The sequence below is a fragment of the Dermacentor albipictus genome, unplaced genomic scaffold, assembly GCF_038994185.2.
Source record: "Dermacentor albipictus isolate Rhodes 1998 colony unplaced genomic scaffold, USDA_Dalb.pri_finalv2 scaffold_11, whole genome shotgun sequence".
In the NCBI taxonomy this organism is placed as follows: domain Eukaryota; kingdom Metazoa; phylum Arthropoda; class Arachnida; order Ixodida; family Ixodidae; genus Dermacentor; species Dermacentor albipictus.
In genome coordinates, this window is record NW_027225565.1 from 6,486,313 (window position 1) to 6,510,206 (window position 23,894).

The following is a 23,894-nucleotide window of genomic DNA, read 5'->3' on the forward strand; positions in this document are numbered from 1 at the left end:
TTGTGTTAGCATCAAGAATGTTCTGACAGACATGTATAGTTAAATAACTGCTAACGTACTCGGATGAAAGGCCGTGTTTGCGGGGCATGCATCAGCAGTGTGTGCACTGCCGTTTTCGCATTGTTTTTAAGGTAGCAGTATGTTTAAGGTTTCTGGCAACCAATCTAAATAATTTTGGGAAGTTACAGCAAGCAAAACACGAGACTTGAAGAAATGTCAAGCGAAAATCTCTAGATTCACCCAATCTATTTATATGCAACCACAAACGCTTTTCGAGCATGAAACCTGCGATAAGCTCAGTCACTCGCAGCTTCGCAACTTAGCCGAAAAAATTGGAGCACAATAAATTAGTCGCTCCGGGAAGCACCTTTACACGTTTCAGACTGAAGGCATTGTGTTTGACGGTAGTTGGAAGATTTGTTTTTTGTCTCTTTTTTAAACAGTTTAGCAGCAGAAGTTATCTTTCGAGCTATATGAAAAGCGTTAAGCGCCTTTCGATGCTTCGGGGTTATGCAGTTTAGGTGCTCTTAATCTCTAGGCAGCTGCTGGCGCAGATTCGCATTGTGCCAGTCGTGCACGGTATGAAGCCCTTGTCGTGCGCAATAAGTGTTCCGGTTTTCATTACTGTTGCATGTAGTGCCGTCATCTTGGACAGACTGCATACTATATGCGCTGTACAAAAGAATAAAGAGCCAGATTATCAATTTGGTGGTCTTTTCTTAGTAGATAACGCACAGATTATTCAAATAATTCAGTGGACATGGCATTTGTTCTACCCTTATTAACACACCTAAGAGATCGTAACATGTTTTAGTTGATAAGTGACCTGATCAGTACGCCCCCATTCATGCGCATTCTACTGAAAGTGTGGCAAATGTATTCATCTCGAAGTATGAGAAAAGAGACAATGCAGACTGTTCTAAGCGGAAATAAATTGCAAATGTTAACGTGATTGTTCAAAACTGCAGTCAGTATGCTGAGCATGTTCGATCGGCACGGGCACATTGCTTTAACACCTGAAAAATGTGCACAGTCCAGCAGGGTATCTTTGTTTCAACAATTATTATTATAGGAATCGTTTGGGATTCTCACATTTCTTTCGTTTTTATGAGTACACTGTGTGTCACATGAACCTGTCTTGAAACGAAGCGTACCGTTGCTAACACCGGCTACCATTATGGTTGTCTAACTGCTTATCATACTATAATATAACGAAACATCATAATGGTACTGACTAATATTGCCATGTAGTCTTTAGTCATAGGTAAACAAAGTTAACTAGAGGCATAAGTGGTGAGAGCAAATTATATAGAAAACTACTATTGAACCGTAAAAATAACTCATTGTATGAGTTTTCCCTCAAATTGTTGCATTTGTTTTACGCGTGTCTCTGTCTTCCGTGCTGTACTCGTGTGGCCATCAATTACGAACTTGCCGAAGCCCTTGTCAGCTTTATTAAACAAGGGATTCAAGTCGGTTGCATCTAATACTACATGTTAAGTGACTGACGTGTTATTCGTTTTATCTAAATATTATGGACTGGCACTACTTGGCGAGCATTAAACCATAGTATTTTTTATTGCACTTAAGCTGCAGGCGCAATAGATTGCCAGAAAATTTTCATGAAAACAGCCAGGAAAGGCTTGGAAAAAGATCGGGAAACTTTAAATTGGCCACATAGGTATGCTGTCTTGTTACATGTCAAAGTTTCCAGAAAGTCTCTGTGTTAAATATATTTTTAAAACGTTTCACTTCATAAAAATTGAAGGAAATTGGTTCTATTTATTGAAAAAAAAGAAAGTTAAGCAGACTGACAAGGCATTTCTTACTCAATACGTTTTTTTTTGCGTTAACTAAACGTCCTGAACCTCGATAGCCTAGAAAAAATTTTCATCTTTCAAAGCACCTTAAATAATTTACTGTGATAGAATTCATTCGAACTATACTATCAGTTCTGTTTCCTAGGAGGTGCATATCTGTCGTGCCATGACAAAAATGCTCGTGTGGTATTTCGGGTGCTCATGTGGTATACCTAACTTGGAAACCTGTTAGCATGCCCAAGAGGCCTCTTACCTGCAAGAAATTAAGGTACCATATCAATACAATCAACCCATCCGCCATCTGTTGAAGTTATGGCCAATTACCCATTCATTTAAAAGTATGAGAAATACATTTCAATGTGTACTAAGCAAAATAAATTACAATCTTAGGCATGACACTGGGAATATTCCAGTCACGTCTCCTGAAAACATCCCTCTGCACGGGCATACTTAACTACCAGCCAAAAGAACTGCACAGACAGCCCAACTGGGTAACGTTTCCGCAATAAATATAGGGACCATTTGGGATAAGTACATTAATGCATCATATATGAACTTGTCATAAAAGGGAACATACTGTTGCTGACACGAGCAGCAGTTGTGACTGTTTAATTGTTCCCCATACCATGCAATAGAACATTGCATAAAGGTACTGATTTGTATTGACAAGCAGCCATTAGTCATAGTTAAACCGCATTAAGTATTGACTTAGATGGTTTGAGTAAATATATTCAGCTGCTTAATGAACACACAAAGAATACACATCTGTTATTTTTGCCTCATATTGCTGCATGTACTTATTTGCAGCATACACCTGCAGCACCTTTGGGACTAATGACGCAAAGGTCAAGGCCAGCCTGGCGACCATGCTTGCCAAGGAGTAGTGTAAATATTTAATCTGTTTCCATAATAGCATAAAACAAGAATTTAAGTAATTCATGTATTATATCGAGCAATAAAAACGGTTAATGTATTGCCGGTGCATTTGTTTTATTTTTTGCACTGCATGATTCAGCACCATATAAATTATTTCTGTTTATGCAACATATATGAAAGTACAGCTGGTTCAGGAGCTTTATTAATCTACTAACGGTAATGCATAAGTGCAGATGAAAAGGAACAGGTGCACATGCATAATATCTGCATTCCATGCATTTCATATCTATAAAATGAAATGAAATACATTCAAAACGTTTTGCTACCGCATGTAATGAAAAATGTGAACTAACTTGTAGATAGCCGCTATGGAGTTATGGCCTTATACACTCTTTGTAGACTTGTCTATAAAATGTCTGTGTCTAGAGTGTCTATAAATTAATGAAAATGCATGTTTGTTGGCAAGTGTATGCAGAATGTCATAGAAAAAAGTGTATTGGATTATAAAGTTCTGTTTTTGTAGACTGAAGTCTATAGAATGTCTATAGTATATATACATTTGTCTGTAGACATTCCATAGACTTCAGTCTACAAAAGTAGAACTGTAAGCCTATACACTTGCCCATAGACATTATGCAGACAACTGTCTACAAACATGAATTTTAATTAATCCATTGCTTAAATGATATTGCGCGACATAAAAAACGACATGGACGTGAAAGAAGACGACACACCAAGCGCAAACTTTCAACTAAGTTTATTGTGCCACTGCGTCATTTTATACATGGCATGCACGTAAGTCGCGCATGCGCTTACACGGAAATGAAGTGCGAAATCATGTAACATGGTTGCGTGTCGTGTGATGCCGCGTCCAAGTAACGTAATTCTTTTTCTGTGAGAGCTAGAGACGGGAAGCTGACACACGCATCACCCAATTTCGCGATCATCTGTGCTTCAGATATCTCACGGATGAGCTGCGTGCTGCCACGGGAAACAATCGTACATTGATCCTCAAGAGGTTTGCACCCATGATCGCGACAGTGGATCGCAAAGAACTCAGAATCTGTGATTGAATTCTTGAAGTCACATTCTGACCGTGGTCTTCAGGCGTTTTCCATTGATGTAAAGGATCTTTATTATTCCTTGCCGCATAGAAGCGTACTGTCCTGTGTTGAGCAATGTATAGATAAGTATGGTGCTGTTTCCTTCCAGAATGAGGCCGGCATGTCTTGCAGTCAATTTTTAGAACTTTTACAGATTTATCTTAATTCCACCTTTATCACTTGGGATAACCAATGTTTTTTGCAGAAGAGCGGAGTTTGTATTGGCTCTTGCATTGCTCCCATTCTTAGTGACTTGTTTTTATCTTGTTTAGACCATGACATTTCTTTACAAGTGCAAGGCACTGCAGTTTTTAAAACATTTAGATACGTTGATGACTTTTTAATTTTCATTGACTGCTCTTCTGATGCCTTCATTCTGGAAGCTAAGAAAGCGTTAGAAACGTTTCAGAAGTGCTTAGTCCCCTTCAAACTACTCATGAGATGCCGCCAGATAGGTCTCTTCGTTTTCTTGATCTTCGCCTGAATTTTCAGGACTGCCACACGTGTTGGTCGTACGAGCCGCGAGCCAACAAACAACTTCTGCCGTATACGTCCGCACATTCTAAGCTTGTTAAGCGGGCCATTGTCAGTTTGTGCTTCAAGAATGCCCTTAGCAAGTCTTGCTGCCATGTTGTGGACGTAAGCTTAGAAGCGCAAACTTTACGGTTGTCCTTGGCTGGATATCCCAGGGTGGTGCTAGTGTCTGTCGCGGAACGCATCTTAAGAGAAGCGCGATCCAGTACGCAAAAGTCAGTTGCCGATGCCCCTCCTGGCACACGCCCTAAAGTTAGTGTCATACCTTACATGCACGGGATTTCCCACAACTTGAAAAAGATTGCCCAAAGAGCGAATGTAATGCTATCTTCGGCTGGTCGCTTCCATCCCCCGAAGCAGAGTCGGGCAGATCCGGCGTTCCCCGATCTCAGAGGTAGAGGACGAGCGCGCAGGCCAAACGTGCGACTCGCTCTCGGAGGAGGCAATGGCAGATGCTAAACCACGTGACTACTACCTATGTCAGATGTTTCGCTCATCGAAAGCTCCCGGCGATGCCGGGAAAACCGGCGGACGCGCCGGCGGGACGAGCGTTCGTCGCAGTGGCCTAGGTTGCCTAGGTTACGGTGGGCCGTCGCCAACAGCAGCAACGCGGCTCTGCGATGACGTTTCAATTTCGACGACTGCTCCGACGACAGGGCTCGGAGCGCCTCAGAGCGCTCGAAGGTGGAGGAGAGCAATCGAGAAGAACCAGCCGAACGCAGGGCGGGCACCCTCTTTCAACCAGCCGAAGACAACACCGCTCGCGAGAGCGCTCCAGAGCGCTCAGAAACGACCAGTCGAAGATGGCATAAGAGTTGTTTTTTCTGCTCCCGACAAGCTCGGCAGGCTTTGTAGGCTGACGGATCCAAATGCCGTCCCTTCCGATAAATGCAGAAAGCATCACCGAAAAAAGTTTGTCGAGTGTGTACACCGGGTGGTGTACAGCCTTCCGCTTTCTTGTGGCAAGAAATACATAGGACAAACTGGGCGTTGCCTCAATGATCGGCTCCGTAAGCACAGCAACAATGTTAAAAACGGCTCTGGCGGTTTCTTGGCGATCCACTGTCGCGATCATGGGTGCAAACCTCTTGAGGATCAATGTACGATTGTTTCCCGTGGCAGCACGCAGCTCATCCGTGAGATATCTGAAGCACAGATGATCGCGAAATTGGGTGATGCGTGTGTCAGCTTCCTGTCTCTAGCTCTCACAGAAAAAGAATTACGTTACTTGGACGCGGCATCACACGACACGTAACCATGTTACATGATTTCGCACTTCATTTCCGTGTAAGCGCATGCGCGATTTACGTGCGTGCCATGTATAAAATGACGCAGTGGCACAATAAACTTAGTTGAAAGTTTGCGCTTGGTGTGTCGTCTTCTTTCACGTCCGTGTCCTTTTTTATGTCGCGCAATATCATTTAAGCAATGGATTACCAACTTGCCCGGAATGCTGCTCTCATTAATTAATCCATAGACACTCTAGACTCAGACTTTTTATAGACTAGTCCATAAAAAGTGTATGGCCATAAGTCTATAGGCAATCTATAAACAGTCTATAGACTTAGACTTTTTATAGACTAGTCTATAAAAAGTGTATGGCCATAAGTCTACATACAGTCTATAGACTGTGTATAGACAGTCTATAGACTCAGACTTTTTATAGACTAGTCTATAAAAAGTGTGCGGCCATAAGTCTATAGACTGTCTATAGACTAGTCTAAAGAAATGTCTATAGACAGTCTATAAACTTAGACTTTTTATAGACCAGTCTATAAAAAGTGTGCGGCCATAAATCTATAGACTGTCTATAGACCAGTCTAAAGAAATGACTATAGACAGTCTATAGATTTCTTAGACAAATGTCTATGGACTGTCTATGGACTTAGTATAAAAATTTTTGTAAGGGTGGAGTCTCCCGAACCGGCTTCTTGCGTGAAAGGTAGGTAAACGCTGGGAGAAAACTATGTGAATTATGTTCTTATAGTGTTTGTATAACTAAATGGAGTGTAATAGAACGAAGCCTCAATGCAGCGATCGCGCAGATTCGCAGCGACCGACTGCGCGTCTGCATGCTTGTCCGCGCACTGTGTCGCTTTCTCCGCGCGCGCGTTTTCGCACCGTGCCATGAGCTTTAGGCCGCAGAATATGAGCATTTGACAGTATACAAGCAACAATTGTTGCGTGGGCGCTATCAGAGCTGTTCAAAAATAATTTCATTGTAGAGACGTCGACGCCTACGAGGACTGTGATGTGCCGTCGCGACGATTCAATCTTTTTTTTCTTCTTTTAAATGCTTCTACCTTTCAATACTATTTCTCGAGTTGCGTCGCACTATATGTTTATCGGTGTTCTCAGCGTGCAATTTCCCGCGGGTCCTTTTTTGTAATCCAGTGCATTAATTCATAACACAAACCTGACCATATGCCATGCTTTTTTTTAAATGTGCTTCTTACCGCCGCCTTTCCACTCCACTGAACTTGCCAGTATCTATAGCATCAACAAGTTCATAGACCAAACCGTCATGACATTAGTCGGGCAGCGGACTCGGGCGAGCGTCTCAGCGCGCGTTTTCAGAACATCGCAGACCGGGCACCGTAGCAGAAATCTTCCTCGCGCCTGTGCTTGCTGCATACCCGAGTTGTAGCCGATGACTGTTTGCCGGTTTTATGTTTCGCGAGCCAAGCTTCACGCAGCTTCTTGTCCTGCGGCTACGTGTGAATAAGCCTGACACCGGCCTCCGTTACGTGCGTCCGGCCCTGCGGCACCGAGCAGTAGCCTACCATGTTGCGCGCCTTCAAAGGCAGCCACTACCTATTGTAGTGCTTTCAAGCGTTGTAAAGGAGACATATCGAAGCGGGAAAATTTCGCCACTAAATGAGGACCGCAGCGTACGAGGGAATTTAAACTCGTTTTGAGCTCGATTCGGCGCGCCCGAAGCAGCCGACGCGGCCGCTATGTCCACGTGATCCCTCCTAGCACGTCACGCTGACGGTGGCGCCAGCTTTTCCAGTGGTGGAGCTCGAGGCCAATATGGCAGTGCCTTCTGCGCGTGAGGCCATGTATGTACGGTTCACAAACAATTCCAGCATACCCATCGACGTGAAACAATGCATCTTTATTTATTTGTTCTTATTCTTATTTGAACAATAATAATAATAATAATAATAATAATAATAATAATAATAATAATAATAATAATAATAATAAATGGTGTGTAATTATTATTATTATTATTATTATTATTATTATTATTATTATTATTAATGGGCGGAGCACTTGAAGCCTGCTTCATCTCCGCCGCATGACAGCCGAATACTCCGCAACCTCCAGGATCGGCCCACATTATTGCTCACTGACACGACAAATGCATGAAGCAGACGTACTTGCACAGCTTCGCTGTGAAAGCGCCTGTGCAGTCAGTATTGCCGCCCTGTATTTTGTCTCGATGGCGCCATCGGCGCGGTCACTCGAGAAGCTGCTAGCGGTCCGCGTTCGTTATCTTCCTTGCCTCTTGACGGCGATGACGCGTTAAATCTGCACCATCATTTGCGTCGTGCATGCCTTCTTCGACCAAGCAAGCTTTCGGCGGCACACATTTGCTGTTGTATTGACATTAACGCTTTAAACTGCTTTATTTCGCAAAAAAAAAACAAAAAACAAATGTACATCGAAATCGGACTCGCCGCGGCGAACGTAGTACTCGCTTAGCAATGCCATTGATCACATCACAAAAGGCTGGGCTTGGTCAGGTCACCCTTAAAGGCGTTCTTTTTCAGCGTCAGTTAGGCTTTCGGAGTTTATCTGCCAAACATTTGTGCGAAACAGAAGCGTGTTTAATAATTATTCGCTCAGCTAGATAATCTCGAGGACTGGCTCTAAGCTACTCACGTCCGTTAGCCGCCTACGATCAATTATTGACAATTTAAGTATCGTACCTTGGTTTATTACACAAACAACTGCTCAACTTGCTCCGTATCTAGAGGCTACCAATTTCAACACTCGAATGATAACAATAGGGAGTTTTAGAATAGGGGTCCCAATATTTTGGGGCCCCAAAGAGCTTTGCGGGCGTTAGCGTTGGGGCACGCAGGAGTGAAGAGTTTTAAAGCCATAAAGGGGAGCGTCTTGCATGGTGCATCCACCTGGCGGCGTAAAGCTCAAACTGACAAAATCGGCTAATATTGCTGTAACCAAGTCTATTCTACTTCGCTGCTGGTGTAAATTTTCGGCACTGGCGTAATTGTGTTGCTGCAAAAATTTATACCCGCAAAAAGGTAAAATACACTTGGTTACTGCTATATTGGCTGTTTTTCTCTGTTTGAGCTTTCCGCCACCAGGTGGCAACACCATGCAGGCCGCTCATGGCGCTGCGAGCGCATGCGACCTCACTGCGGCTTGCGTTTGGGGCCGCTAACCTATAACGTGTTTCTGCTTGCGTATGCAAACGCACCCAAGCGCTAGGGGCCCCTACGCCTTGCGTCCCCTATACTAAAACTCTCTAAAGGCCAAGATATAGTCCGGCGTTCTCGGCGCGCCAGGCCGCGGCAGGCGAAGTCGGATACGCTGCGCTAGCGACGCCAGGGGTGCAAGAAATTTGCTTCCTCTAGAGTTCGGCGTGCTCGCGCAGCTCGAGGCTGGCGCCATCTGTGCGTCCGGGAGCGCAACTTCGCCGCGGCGAACAGCTGTTTACATGGCGCATGCGCGTCGTTCGGGTAGCGCGCGCGCTTCTCGTTCCGCGCGCTGTTTGTGCGCTAAAATAAAAACTTTTGCGGGATGGCGTTAACTTGTCCTGACAGCCAGAAAAAAAACATAAGGTTTTACGTGCGAAAACCACTTTATTTCTGACCTGGGCTTCTTTAACGTGTACCTAAATCTAAGCACACGGGTGTTTTTCGCATTTCGCCCCCATCGAAATGCGGCCGCCGTGCCTGACAGCCAGAACATCGCACTCATATTGCTAGTACTTCGGCTACGTCAAAAACGGAAGCGGACCATGTATGTACATGCGAAAGCTATTCGACAAGCGCCCTCAACTCGGCGACTACCACCAGCTAGTACAGGAGCTGCGAAATGCAGCTTACCTGTGGCGAGGCCACACTGCTTTCGTATAGCTTCCCACGCGTTGTTCTTGCGCTCTGTGTCGCGGTAGTCCATGCGTTTCACATCGTATACACATGGAAGGTTGCAAATCGCTTCAAGCAGGCGTCCTCACTCGCGCTGTCATCACACACAGATGTTGAAAAAACCACAGGCGCACTGTCAGTACGCGCACCGCAGGCCGCCATTCTGCCTTCTGCTCGCTGCCGCTGCAGCGCGCAGTGCATTCTGGTCTGGCGGCAGCCGCGTGAAATAGAACACGCTCTATGTCCGCGCCGGCGGCGTTCTGCTCGCCAAGCGCGCCTAAGCATGCCGGCTACGCCGGGACGCCGGACTGTAGAGTGCGCGCTTTCCACCGACGTCGCTTAACCGCGACGCGCGTGGCCGCGCGCGCGCGTTACGCCGGACTATATCTTGCCCTTTAACCGCGCCGCGCGTGGCCGCGCGCGCGCGTTAAGGGCAAGATATAAGGGCAAGATATAGTCCGGCGTAACGCGCGCGCGCGGCCACGCGCGTCGCGGTTAAGCGACGTCGGTGAAAAGCGCGCACTCTACAGTCCGGCGTCACGGCGTAGCCGGCGTGCCCAGGCGCGCTTGGCGAGCACAACGCCGCCGGCGCGGACATAGAGCGTGCTCTATTTCACGCGGCTGCCGCTAGACCAGAATGCACTGCGCGCTGCAGCGGCAGCGAGCAGAAGGCAGAATGGCGGCCTGCGGTGCGCGTACTGACAGTGCGGCTGTGGTTTTTTCAACACCCGTGCGGGATGACAGCGCGAGTGAGGACGCCTGCTTGAAGCGATTTGCAACCTTCCATGTGTATACGATGTGAAACGCATGGACTACCGCGACACAGAGCGCAAGAACAACGCGTGGGAAGCTATACGAAAGCAGTGTGGCCTCGCCACAGGTAAGCTGCATTTCGCAGCGCCTGTACTACTAGCTGGTGGTAGTCGCCGAGTTGAGGGCGCTTGTCGAATAGCTTTCGCATGTACATGCATGGTCCGCTTCCGTTTTTGACGTAGCCGAAATACTAGCAATATGAGTGCGATGTTCTGGCTGTCAGGCACGGCGGCCGCATTTCGATGGGGGCGAAATGCGAAAAACACCTGTGTGCTTAGATTTAGGTACACCTTAAAGAGCCCCTGGTCAGAAAGAAAGTGGTTTTCGCACGTAAAACCTTATGTTGTTTTTTTCTGGCTGTCAGGACAAGTTAACGCCATCCCGCAAAAGTTTTCATTTTAGTGCACAAACAGCGCGCGGAACGAGAAGCGCGCGCGCTACCCGAACGGCGAGGGTACATGCAAGACGCGCATGCGCCATGTAAACAGCTGTTCGCCGCGGCGTTGAAGTTGCGCTCCCGGACGCACAGATGGCGCCAGCCTCGAGCTGCGCGCGCACGCCGAACTCTAGAGGAAGCAAATTTCTTGCACCCCTGGCGTCGCTAGCGCAGCGTATCCGACTTCGCCTGCCGCGGCCTGGCGCGCCGAGAACGCCGGACTATATCTTGGCCTTTTAATGATTGTCCCATCCCAGCGTATCGAGACGGCCGCGTACCGGGCGCTGCGCCCCGCGTCTACAATTGCCGCCAGTCCCGGGCAGTTGGCGGTCGCTTTCAGCAGTGCTCGGGCCCTCGCCTGTCGGCGCCCCTCGTTGAACTGCGGGTGGACGTTTCTCGGAAGCGGTTCAACCTTGAAAATGCCCCCGACCGCCGTGCTGAGCGCGACCTTGCGTGCGTTGCACTCTGCCTCTGCATTTGCGCCTGCTTCTAGGATGCGTCTGCCGGCCCTGGTGGTCGACAGCCGCACGACCTGTGCCTTGGTCTGTGCTTCGATGATTTCTGCTGGCGAATTGTGGACCCCTAACCGATCGAGCCGCTCCGTGCTTGTAGTGATCGAAAGAACTAGTACCCTTTTGATGCTCTTGCGCATCAGTGTCTATCTTGGCCGCGTCTCTTGGTCCATTTTAGCGCCGAGGCTACGTAATTTACGTGACTCATAAGGAAGGCGTGGTAAAGTCTGATGAGACTGCTCTCGCTGAGCCCTCCCCAGCGGTTGGTCACCCTGAGGATCAAGCGGAGCGTGTCCTCCGTTTTGGACGTGAGTTTCATGACCGTTTGCGTGTTACCGCCTTTAGCCTCGATTAGCAGCCCCAGAATTCTTAGTCTCCACTCCTGGGGATCGGCTGGCCGTCGCCCGTGTGCAATTTGATCGGTATTCGATCGATCGGCATCAAATTCCTCATGCCTTGTTTTGAGGGCCTGTACAGCAACAGTTCCGATTTTCTGGCTGACAGGCGGAGTCCCGTTTCCTTCAGGTACTCTTCCGCTGTGTCCAGCGCCTCTTGAAGAGCCCGCTCGACTTCTTGCTCGGACCCTCCCGGACACCACACCGTAATGTCGTCTGCGTACGGGGCGTGATTGACGTTGGTCACTCTCGCCAGCCGGCCTGAGAGCCCTTTCATTGCTAGATTGAATAATAGCGGGGAGAGCACCGCCCCTTGTGGGGTGCCCCTCGCGCCCAGGGTGTACCAATCGGACGTGGCCTGTCCTATTTTGATCGTGACCTTCCTGTCTTTGAGGAAGCAGCCTATGTAGAGTGGAATTTCCGGCCGAGCCCCATCATCAATGTCATTTCCATTAGAAATCTGTGTTCGACCGTGTCGAACGCTTTCGTTAGGTCCAGGGCCAGTATTTGCCCCTGGTGTCGCTGGTCATGTCGTCGATTATATGCTTCTTGAGTAGTAACATTACGTCCTCTGTGGAGAGGCCCGGTCTGAAACCCACAACATGGTGGAACAGGCCCTCTATGTACCACGATACTCGGTTATGTATGGCATGTTCCGCCGTGTTGCCCACGCATGAGGTTAGCGATATGGGGCGCATGTTCTCCGCCGCAACTAGTTTACCGGGTTTCAGTATTAGTATATGACCGAGGCCTCTTTTCAGACCTCTGGTACTCGTCCCATTTTCCACGCTCTGTTGATCTCTTCGGTGAGCTTCTCGACCGACTTTTGTCTAGGTTTCTCAACAGTTGGTTCGGGACCCCGTCCGGGCCTGTAGCGGAGCGTCCGTTGAGGCCTTGTAAGGCATCCCGAATTTCCCATTCCGTGAAGGGCGCGTCGAGTTCGTCTTCTGCGCCGGCGTATTGTGGATAGTCACCGTCGCCTGACGGGCCCAGCGGGAGGTACGTCTCCGCCAGCTCATTTAGGAGCTCGCTCTCCATTTTGCCCTGCTCCTTTTGTTTGTGTAAAATCCTATCGATTGCCAATCTGATTGCCTTTGGATTGCCTGTCGTCGAACAGTTTCTTTAGGAGGTTTCATTTGCCTCCGGCTTTCATTTGTCCGTCTACCGACGCGCACACCTCGTTCCACTATTCCTCAGAAAGCTCGATCGAGTGCGCTTCGATTACCCGATTTAGTGCCGCTACTTCCTTCCGCAGTCTGCGATTTAGTCTTTGCGTTTTCCACTTGGCCGTGATGGAATGCTTTGCTTCTAATAGGTGTGCCAATCTCGTGTCCATCCTTTTCACGTTCAGTTCGGTTTGGACGACCCTCGTCGCGGTGCTAACGTGCTCTTTGGGCCTTCTAAAGAGGCTGTCTAGATCCGCGTATTCGCTTGTCTTCCTTCCTTATTTTGTGGAAGGCGTCCCAGTCGGTGAGCTTAAAATCTCTCTGTGTTGCCGCCCTGATGGGGATCGTCACCGGCAGTATGTGTAGTGGTCGCTGCCGAGGTTCTCGTGCAGGTTGCGCCACTCTGCCCCTAGCACGTTTTTGATGGTCAGCTCGGGCGTCGTGTCCCGCGCCACCGACGTGCGTAGTCGAGTTTGATAGCGGGGGTCCTTCACCAGCTCTAGCGAGCACTTAGTGACTGCCTCCAATAGCCGCTCTCCCTTAGGCATCGGCCTTGCGTAACCCCAGGCTTCGTGGGGCGCGTTAAAATCTCCCGCCGCTATTAGCGGGGCCCCCTTGGCCGTTGAGGTCGCCTTCGTTATTATCAAAGCGGACGACTGTCTGGTCAGAGGGCGGGCTGTGTACTCGTTCACTACGAATACGCTGTTTTTCAGCCAACCGTTCGGTATGATTTCGATCGCGGTTACCTCCACTTTCGCTTTGCCTAATTTAAAATCTTGTTCCATGAAAGAGCATTTGTTCGCGACGAGGGTCGCCACTCCGCGCTTACCCTGTTCGAATTTCGACGAGGCGACCCGGTAGCCGGGCAGGGACACCTCGCTACCCAAAGTTTCTTGTAAGATTATGACGTGCGGTTTGTCCGCCTGTGAGGCAACGAACTGTAGCTGCGGAGCCTTGCCCTTTTTGAAGCTAGCGCAATTCCACTGCCACACTAACAGCTCTCTAGTTGAGTTGTTCGCTATGATTGATAACTTGGATTTGTTTAGCACCTGCATGCGCCATGTGTGCTTCTATAGGCGTCACTCTTGCCGAGAGCGCTGCCATGCTTTCCGCAAGTTGCTGGACCATTAGCTGCAATGAGCTAATCGCCTGCTGAATTCCCAATAGGATGCTACTGGACTCGGGTTCCGCCAGGTTTCCTTCCTCCGTCACGGAAGGGGCCCTGCGTTTGACCGAGCCAACAGTGCTCCCCTTTGGGGTCGGTTAACTTTGCGGCACCTGCTGCTGCTGTTTTTCGACTGAGTGGAACTTTGTTCCTGAAACGATTCGAAATCCGCCCTTGTTTGCTGAATCTCCGCCCTTAGGCGCGCGTTTTCTTCCACTAGCTGAGCTATTCTAGGGTCTTCCTTGTTATGCTTTGGCAATGCTACCTGCGTTACCTTTGATTGTGGTTTCGGCTGCGGCTTTGGGTTGGCCCAGTCCGCCCAGGTCGGCCCTTCTTGAATGCGCACTTGGGAGCGGGAGCGCGGCCTCTCGATCGGCTGCGCTGCCGTCGTGTCGGCGTTGTCGAACGTCTTCGTCTGAGGGCGCTTGCCACGCTGCCATCGCGTGGCAAGCGCCCGTTATTGTTTAACCTAGGTAGGACATTAAGCAGTATAATAGGAAGAGCTTGGTAGCGCAACCCACCGCCCCGTTCCATAGGGGATGCTCGTAACATCCACTCATCCATCGCGTTATCTACTCTCCAGCTGTTGCGGCTGCCTTTGCAGCTGCAATTTCTTCGCGTTTCGGCGTTGGCGCCTCCTGCGGCGCGCGACGTAAAGGATTTGGTATCGTTGCGTGCACTTGCCGTCCGGTGTTGGCCCCCGCTTAGGGCGCACTTAATTTTGCGAGCTCTGGTGGTCTTCAGCCGGGTCGTTGACTCCGCAGCCGCGGCACCTCTTGTCAGGATTTGGACAGACGTCGACTCTATGGCCCAAGTCACCGCACCCGTATATATAGCACACTTCGTTCTGCCGCCTGTATAGCGTGCAGCGTATTAGTCTTACGCCACACATGACATAGTTCGGCACTTTCATGCCGTCGAAGAGCACTACCACCATCGAGGTGTTTTTGATCCGCTTGGCTTCCAATGCCTTGGGATTTCTTTGGTTCATGATCATGGCCTGAAGCTGGGCCTCGTTGATTTCGGGGTCCACTCTTCTGATGACCCCCTTGCACGTGTTGTCCGACGCCGTAATGTATGCGGGCACTTTGAACGCGCCTTCTCTTAGGTGACGCTTCTGAACTCCGGCGTATGCGTTCGCGTTCTTCTCGGTCGATCGGCGTGGACACGACGAGAATGTTCTATGTTGCGTTCGGGAAAACGATGTCTTCCTCGGTGTCGTTCGGCGTAAGCGAGGCCGCCATTGCTAGCGCTTGCGCCCGGCGAATTTGACTCACTTTTTTCACGTCGAGGCCGTCTCTCGGCCTCGCTATGATGCGAATGTGGTCCCTCGGTAGCCGGGGCCGCCTCGATGCGGCGACGATACGCTTGACCGCGCTCTGCGGGCCGGCCGTGTGGCGGCCGCCCTTCGTCTCTGCTCGTTCCTCGGTCCGGAACGGTAGGTCCCGGTTTGGCCTCGTTTCGAAACAAGAAGGCCAAACAATCGCCCAGGCTGGACGATTCGCCTATTCTCGGGAGATGTCCTCTCCCTCCACGACTGTCTCCATATCGGGCATGCTGCCACGCACACGTACGAGCGAGGCCTGCTCGCTCCTCGCCGCCGACGATATAGGCCTAGTCGGGTAGGGCTAGCTGAGCCGAGGCATGGTCCAAAAAGTCTCGCAAGTTCAAAAAGAATTCACTTACCGGCAAAAATCGGACATTGGCGTGTCCCTTAGGAGAAACTTCGTCGAATAGTGCACATATCGCTGCTAGGAATCACAAAAATCAGCCTGAAAACGTGTACAGAAGCGGGAGCCGAAAATTCCACATCCACACTGGTCGGCTTCTTTTTTTAAATATCTTTAATATCTTTTCATAACTTTGCATATCTTTTTAATACGACTTGTTTTATTATTAAGTGGCGTGACAAATCTCACACGTTATCACTCACGTGCGTGATTCCGTTGCGCCCGGGCATAGTAAGACGGCGCACTCTGGTAAAGCGCACGGCCTGCAGAACTAAGGCGCTTACCAATACACCATTTCTAGTTCAAAACAACGTGCGAAGATCTGCATGTATATTAAGCCGCGCATGCTCCTGGGCACCTCAGACCCCGCAATCGCCGCAAGATGTCACCCCGCAGAGCAAAGCCGGCTGCTCGCGCGCTGTACACTGGAGTGGATGGCATTGTATACATCTGCTCGAAAACAAGCATTGAACGCTTTTCATGCTCAACCCGAGCGACGTAGTCCCAACACATCCTAAGGCACACCATTCTGTGATCTGATATGCCGACGCTAAGTTCCGAAACCTGAGGAAGCATACTTCTGCTAACCAAAAAAAGATCTTAGATAGATTCTGATTCATTATGTATGCGCGCCGGTTGTTTTACTAATTGCGCCAGGTCATGATACATTATAAGATCAACAAAAAGTTCAGCAATTTCTACACCGGGCTGAGAAAATGCACCGTCCCATACTACTGATGGAAAATTAATATCACCGCCCAGCAGGATCAAGCTCTGCATGAGCACAGAAATTCATTGAATGGGTCGCTGAAACGGCACTCTGTGTCCGGAGGGCGGTAAAATCTCCCGATAACGAAAGTTTTGTCAACTGCATGCACCTTTGCGAGGACATTCAATCCCAGGATAGTCTGCCAACCTTTCAATTCGTAAAGATTCTAAAAATGATGGCGACCCCGCCACCACTCGAAATTCCATCTTTACGGAAGATTTTTTTAGCCGTTACGCGCTATTTCATTGTCACTGACATCAGGGTGCAACCACGATTCTGTTATAATTACAATATGCGGTCTGTATGCAAGGATTATGTTCTCAAGGACGGAGGACTTGCATGCCCACTATGCTGCGAGCGTTCAAGTTCAAACACAAAAAACCGTTTGTGTAATTTTTATCGATTCATTGGTTTGCTGTCGCTGCATCTTCGGGTCTGCCTGACGGGACCATCTTTTTCTGTTCATTTTCCCGTTGGAACCATTCGCCGTGGACCGTAACTTTGTCGTATAAGCAAGTTTCACCTTGTTGCCGGGTCGTCCTTCTAGCGTCAGTACTCTCCCGTAGCATTTTCTTGTGTACCTAGTGGCTGCCGAGAAGTCTTCTGAGATTGAAATTCTATAACACATTTTTTTCTCTGTGATCGAAAAATTTTACAATTACAGGACGTGTTTTAACGCACTACTTTTATCCTATTCAGTGTATTCTTTCAACTGAACGGGCGTTAAAGCCTAAACATCATTAAATATTGTCTCCACACGCGCCGAAGGACATTTTGTTTCGTCATCATCAGGAACACCGAAAATAAGCAGGTTGTTTCGGTGACTCCGGTTCTCAAACTCTACGAGCTTGTGCTCCAAGAATTTGTTTTTTCAAGGCCAGTGATCTGGCTGCTAAGTTATTTAAATAAAGAAGCCGATTCTTCAACTGTGTTTAGTTTTGACTTGATTTCATCAAATCTCTTCAGAATGTTATTCTGACCATCCCGTAACTGAGCCAAGAGTTCTGAAGTGGTAGGACTGGGATTCGACTCCATGTCCCGCAGAGAAATAACAGGGAAAGAAAATATTTCGCAGCAGAAAGAAACACATAACAGCTACGAGGGCACGTCAGCTGGATGAAGCACGGATCCCTACTTGTTACTGTAGAAAATTTGTTACTGAGCTGCACATAAAACAGAAATGGGTTGGCCATATTCTGTATCCGATGCCAGCTGACGTGCGCGGGAGCAACGGGGTTCTTATATGCGCATCCGCCGTAGTAGAGTGCGCTATGTGCGGTGACGTCCAGGCTTCCTTGTAGAAATCCGGTGCGCATGCGTTGTCTCGAGCACCATGTGCGAAGTTTTCGAAACTTGTCAATCCTTGCGGTCCTTTAAGGTTAGCTTTACGTCGTCTAGTCATATTTGCTATGCAAGTGCGGCAGTGTTGGTTATGGTGGCAGCAGAAGCAAAGTATAGTATTGAAGATCGCAATAGCGTTAGTCGACTTCTGAGAATTTTGCGTGGAATACAAGAGAGAGATAGAAGGGAGAAAGGAAAGGCAGGAAGATTAACCAGACTGAGTCCAGCTTGCTACCCTAAACGTGGGGAGTGGGAGTGAGAAAGAAAACATGAGGCTATATTGCACTTTCACTTGCACTAAGTTAGGTGCAGAATGTCTACAGTGGGGCACTCAACTCTGTTGCCTTTAAGTAGGGAATTAAGGAGCGCTCGAATGGCTTTCTGGGCTAACCAACTGTGAGGCCAGGCTCCCAAGATCTTTGCTTCTGTGAATGGCCTATCATCCAGTCTATTCAAGGCACACTGGAGAGTCTGACGTTGGTCATCAAAGCGAGAACAGTGGCACCGGAGATGACTGAGTCTTTTCAGACTTGCACTTAGCGCACATCGGCGAATCCGTCTCGAGGTGTATCACGTTGTCGACAGAGGAGTGGACTCTTCGAAGCCCAGCCATGGCCTCGAGGTATACGTTGTGGCGCTCAAGATGCCACTCTGGGCGTGTGAGAACCATTTTTTCCATGACCTTCCCAACTCAGCTGGACAGCGCAATGGGTCATTCGGACGCTAGGTCAAGTGGCGACTTTCCAGGCTTCAGGAGTGGTATCAAGCGGCTGGACTTCCACCGCTCAGGAACGCCATCATTCGATGACTTGTTGTAACATTCCAGAAGTCTACCTCGGCCATATTCACCTCGGTGGCATAAAGCAGCGTAGGTCATGTCGTCTGGTCCTGGCGACGATGAGCGCCTGCATCTGGCCAGAGCAGCGTCCGATTCCTCAAATGAGGACACATTCAATTCTGGGAAGCGTGTCGCAGGAACCTCACCCAGAATTTCACTATTGATGGTGACCACACTACCCGCCATCTTCACACAGAAATCAAGGGTTCTTAGCTCGCATAGAGGTCATGAGATCGCTTGGTTGCGTCGCTATTACAGTGCATTAGCGCAAGCTCTTGGACCAGTTCGTGCATGATGAACTTGAAAAAGGGTACCAGTGAAACACAAAGGGCGCGCACACAAGGAAAATGTGTTAGGCACGGACGGACGCTGGGCTTTCAACTGTACTTTATTGAAATCTACATTGCCGCACATAACCTCCGACGCATGCGAATCTTCAACTCCTCCCAAGACATGTGCAAAGATGACATATCGAAGATACATTACCGTGTGAAAACAGCTGACGCATGCGCAACTTCTACTCCTCCAAAGACGTGTGCATGAATGTCAGTTTTTGATTAATCACATTTTACTTACTCGATAGGTAAGCACGCTTCTTGTTTGTTAAACACGAAGACTTATTTCTTCCTCATTTCCAATGTGAAAGCTTCTAAGATTTCGCGTTCGTATCAGATCTTGCCCTATCCTTAAGCGGGGACCAGGGAAGCAATTTGGCGGTTCATTACCGCGGCTGCATTAAGTGCAATAGGTGCGCCATTGTTCGGTCGTGTGACCATTGTAGGGCGATGTTTTGCAAATCGCTCATGAGAGCGCTGTGATCGCGGCGCATTCGGGCACACAGAGCGCGCTGTCACGTGGTATTTTTTAAACTGCGCGGGCTTTCGTTTTTCCCGAATAAGAACGGCCACGCTGTCCATCTCGTTGGAAGTACCTGGGTTGCGCAATATTTGTGAAGCTCCACAACTTTCCTATTGTCGCCTGAACTTTCCTATTGTCGCCGGAACGTTTCCAGCCATACTTACTAAAGTTATTATCTCGGCTAATTACTCAAAAAAGACGAGCAAATTGGCACTATAAGTTTAGATAAACGCCAACAACATCCACGCGATTTCTGTTTTGAAGAACGCATAGATTTTTTTCAAAATAACGGTGCAAGTTAGCTGGGACACTGTGTGTGTGTGTGTGTGTGTGTGTGTGTGTGTGTGTGTGTGTGTGTGTGTGTGTGTGTGTGTGTGTGTGTGTGTGTGTGTGTGTGTGTGTGTGTGTGTGTGTGTGTGTGTGTGTGTGTGTGTGTGTGTGTGTGTGTGTCCTGCCCCCCCCCCCCCGGAAAAAATACTTAAAGCCTATGGTTAACTGTAAGGTTGGGTAACCTATGACCCAGGCACGTACCCAGGATTTTTTTTCGGGGGAGGGGGGGGCCCACCACCTCCATCATCATCATCATGTTTTATGTCCACTGCAGGACGAAGGCATCTCCCTGCGATCTCCCTTTACCCCTGTCCTGCGCCAACCGATTCCAACTAGCGCCCGCGAATTTCCTAATTTCATCACTCCACTTAGTGTTTTGTCGTCCTCGATTGCGTTTTCCTTCTCTTGGTACCCATTCTGTAACCCTTATGGTTCAACGGATATCTAACCGGCGCATTACATGACCTTCTCAGCTACATTTTTACCTCTTGATGTCAATTAGAATATTGTCTATACCCGTTCGCTCTCTGATCCAAACCGCTCTTTCTCTCTTAACGTTGTGTCTAGCAATCTTCGGTCGATCGCTCTTTGCGCGGTCTTTAACCTATTCTCAAGTCTCTGCCCCATATGTCAGCACTGGCAAAATGCACTGATTGCACACCTTACTTTTCAATAATAATGGTAAGCTTCCAGTCAGGAGCTGGCAATGTCTGCCGTATGCGATCCAACCTATTTTTATTCTTCTGTAAATTTCCTTCTCATGATCAGGGTTCCCTGTGATTATTTAACCTAGGTAAACGTACTCCTTCAGTCTCTAGTGGCCGACTGGCAATCCTGATCTCTTGTTTCTTTGCCCGGCTATTTATCATTATCTTCATCTTCTGCATATTAATATTCAACCCCACTCTTACATTCTCTCTGTTAAGGTCACGAATCATTTGTTGTAACTCGTCTGCATTGTTGTTGAATAGAACGATGTCAGCCGCAAACCGAAGGTTGCTGAGATAATTGCCGTCGATCTTTACTCCTAAGCCTTCCCAGTTTAATAGCTTGAATTCTTCTAAGCACGCAGTGAAAATTGTGTCTCCCTGTCTGACCCCTTTCCCTATAGGTATCTCCCTGCTTTTCTTGTGTAGAAATAAGGTAGCTGTAGAACCTCTGTAGATATTCTTACGCGAAGGACGAGTCAGTAAGACGAGAAACTACTTACAGATTATAATTACAAAAAAGTTGCAGCGCTGACCGGTTAGATTCACAGCGCGAGCCCAGTTCGTTCTTCCTCCTCTTTTCTGGAGTGATGGCGCCCACGCACCTCGTTCAAACAAACAAATACCACACGCATGTAGCCATATTTTTTAAGCTTTTTACGTAAGCGTTCTGTAGTCCTTGATTAAATAGTACCTCTAGACTGCTGGTATCTCTACTGAATCAAATGCATGTTTGTAAGCTATACAAGTCACATAGAGAGGCTTATTGTACTCTGCAGACTTCGCGATAACCTGATTGATGACATGGATGTGATCCATTGTAAGGTATCTCTTCCTGAAGCCAGCCTGTCCCTCGGTTGACAAAATCTAGTGTTGCCCTTATTCTATTGGAGATTATTTTGGTAAATATCTTATATAATACTGGGAGCAAGCTAATGGTCCTATAATTTTTCAATTCTTTAACGTCTCCTTTTTTGTGGATTAGTATAATGTCTGCATTCTTCCAGCTTTCTGGGACCCTTGCAGTCGATAGACACTTCGTATAAAGAGCCGTCAGTTTTCCAAGCATTATGTCTCCTCCATATTTGATTAAATCGACTGTTGTTCCACCTTATCCTGACGCTCTTCATCGTTTCATGTCTTGCAGGGCCTTTCTGACCTCATCGGTAGTTATAGGAGAGTTTCTGTATCCTGTTCATCACTGTTTCTAAGTGAGGTATCGTGACCCCTCTGGGTACTGTATACTGGTCAGCTTAGAATTTTTCCGCTGCTTTTACTATATCTTCGAGATTGCTTATGATATTATCCTTATCTTTTAGTGCATACATCATGGTTTGTCCTATGCCAGGTTTCTTTTTTACTGATTTCAGGCTGCGTTCATTTGTTTTACAGCTTCTTCAGTCTTTCTGATGTTATAGTTTCGAATATCAGTTATTTTCGCCTTGTGGATCAGTTTTGACAGTTCCGCGAATTGCGTAACGCTGTGTAGCCGCCAGTCCCATACAACCGCGTAGAGCGCAGGACTCTGCGATTCTAGACGTACTGCGCTCACCGTGAAAGGTTAGAAAAACACCCACATAAGCACAGCAGAGAAGTGGCTACGTGAGGCGGTTCGACCGATAACTGTAGAAGCGTCATCCAAAGCAAGTAATTATTCTCCACTTCCGGCGGCGTTTTCTCTACTTCCTTTTTAAATAAAAATATGTTGATCCATAAATATTCTCATAAACAATGCTTAACTTTTTATTATTCGCTTTTGCTTGCAGTTTGGTTGTTGCCTTGGCTTTCTCCCTTAGTAGATCGCTTAATTTCTCAACTCCTTGAGATTTTTGTTTCCAGTTTCCAATTTTGCACGAAAAGTGCTATACAATTAGGGAAAAACAGGCGAGGTAATGGGCGACAGTCATCTTGCTTATGGGTTTAAGGGTTATTGCAGGGTTTCATGATGGACGCGCTCTTTCACATTATCTTATTTTCCACCTTATCTAACCCATATCACGTGTATATGGTTCCGGGCATCTGCCAGCGTCGCGACGAGCCGTAACTCAAGGAAATAATGAAGCAAAGGGAAAAGTTAAACGCAATTGGTGTTTTCTCCGGCCGCAACTCGTTCCATGAGGGTACAGACCAGCTGAGTAACAGCCGCATCCCTCTCCTGGTCCCAGGATCAGCCTAAACAAAGAAGGTTGAACTAATAAAAGCAACAGCTATGCGCGTGACGGTTGAATAGATGGTGACAACTGAACGCATCTCAAGTTAATCGCGCGGGTGCGGAATCTACGAGAAAACTGTCCTTCACATTACAAGAGATGCCGATAACTACCGCCATCTAAAAGGAGTGAAAAAGGCAGCATAATGCTGACCGATAACCAGCTGCCAAGTCTCAACAATGATCTGGCGACGCTATAGGAATGTGTGAGGAGTGGTGGCGTGGGGTGGGCAGGGGGGGGGGGGGGGTAGGCCACTTGATTTCGGGGGGGGCCCGGGCCCCCCCGGGCCCCCCCCCTGGGTACGTGCATGCTATGACCAATTCCATAGAAGAATAACATTTGTAAGCTTGATTCCGTTTTTCCAAGGAATGCTAAGCTCGTAGGCATGGAGGTGTTAGTCGGACTCTTGAATGAGCACCTGGAAGATTTTGCCTCACACGAAGTATGGTGTCCACGGACGCCTCACGGAAGGATTAGAGATCGGCAGTTGACATTTGCTCTGAATCACTATCGTGGTGCTTTGCTATCCGTCTTCCGGATTTTACTCAAATTTTTGTTGCCAAATTTATGGAAATTTGCTCGGCTACAAAATAAACTTCAATGTGGACAAACTACATTAATGCTCGCAGACTGTCTGTCAGTTATGTCGTTAGAATGCACAAATAATTAACTATTGCACAGGTCGCTGCACATTTTTTGTTCCACGTCATCTTAAAGAAATTTGGTTATTGTACATACCAGGACATTGTCGACTAGTACTTTATCAGATTGCAGACAGCTTGGCATTATACCAAAACTTTAGACATTTAGCGTTCTCCTTGCATGTACGGTCATGTCCCTCACGACAGTGTGAAGTTTCTATCACTATTCTACGGTGTCGAATAACGCCGTGAAATCTACATGTGTAGGTGTGGGCGCGCACCATCGACCCTTCTGTGCATCCTCCTTTTTTGCCGGAATGCCTGACGAAAAGCCTACTTACAACAACCCCTGTTGCGTATTGACCCTCTTCTTCATGCTTAATATTTTATTATGGTGCGAGCACACTTGGTTGAGCCCGAAAGCAAGTGTCAGATTGTGCATGAGTACGTAATTTCTAGAGGAAGACTGACACGGTTTTCCTTATTAGTGGCAACACCTTTTTAGTGGCACGAGCATCGAGTGA

At 47.9% G+C, this 23,894-nt stretch overlaps 1 protein-coding gene across 3 annotated transcripts in view; it reads left to right on the forward strand.

Annotated features, from left to right (window-relative positions):
* The window catches only part of LOC139051257 (uncharacterized), a 76,004-nt gene that overhangs the window by 13,945 nt on the left and 38,165 nt on the right, over positions 1-23,894 (forward strand). The window contains exon 2 of one of the 3 annotated variants that reach the window (XM_070528259.1): positions 2,628-2,705. The exons of the other annotated variants lie outside the window; for them this stretch is intronic. The gene's annotated coding sequence lies outside the window, so the exon portion shown is untranslated. The remainder of the gene's footprint in view (positions 1-2,627; positions 2,706-23,894) is intronic. 3 annotated transcript variants of the gene reach the window in all.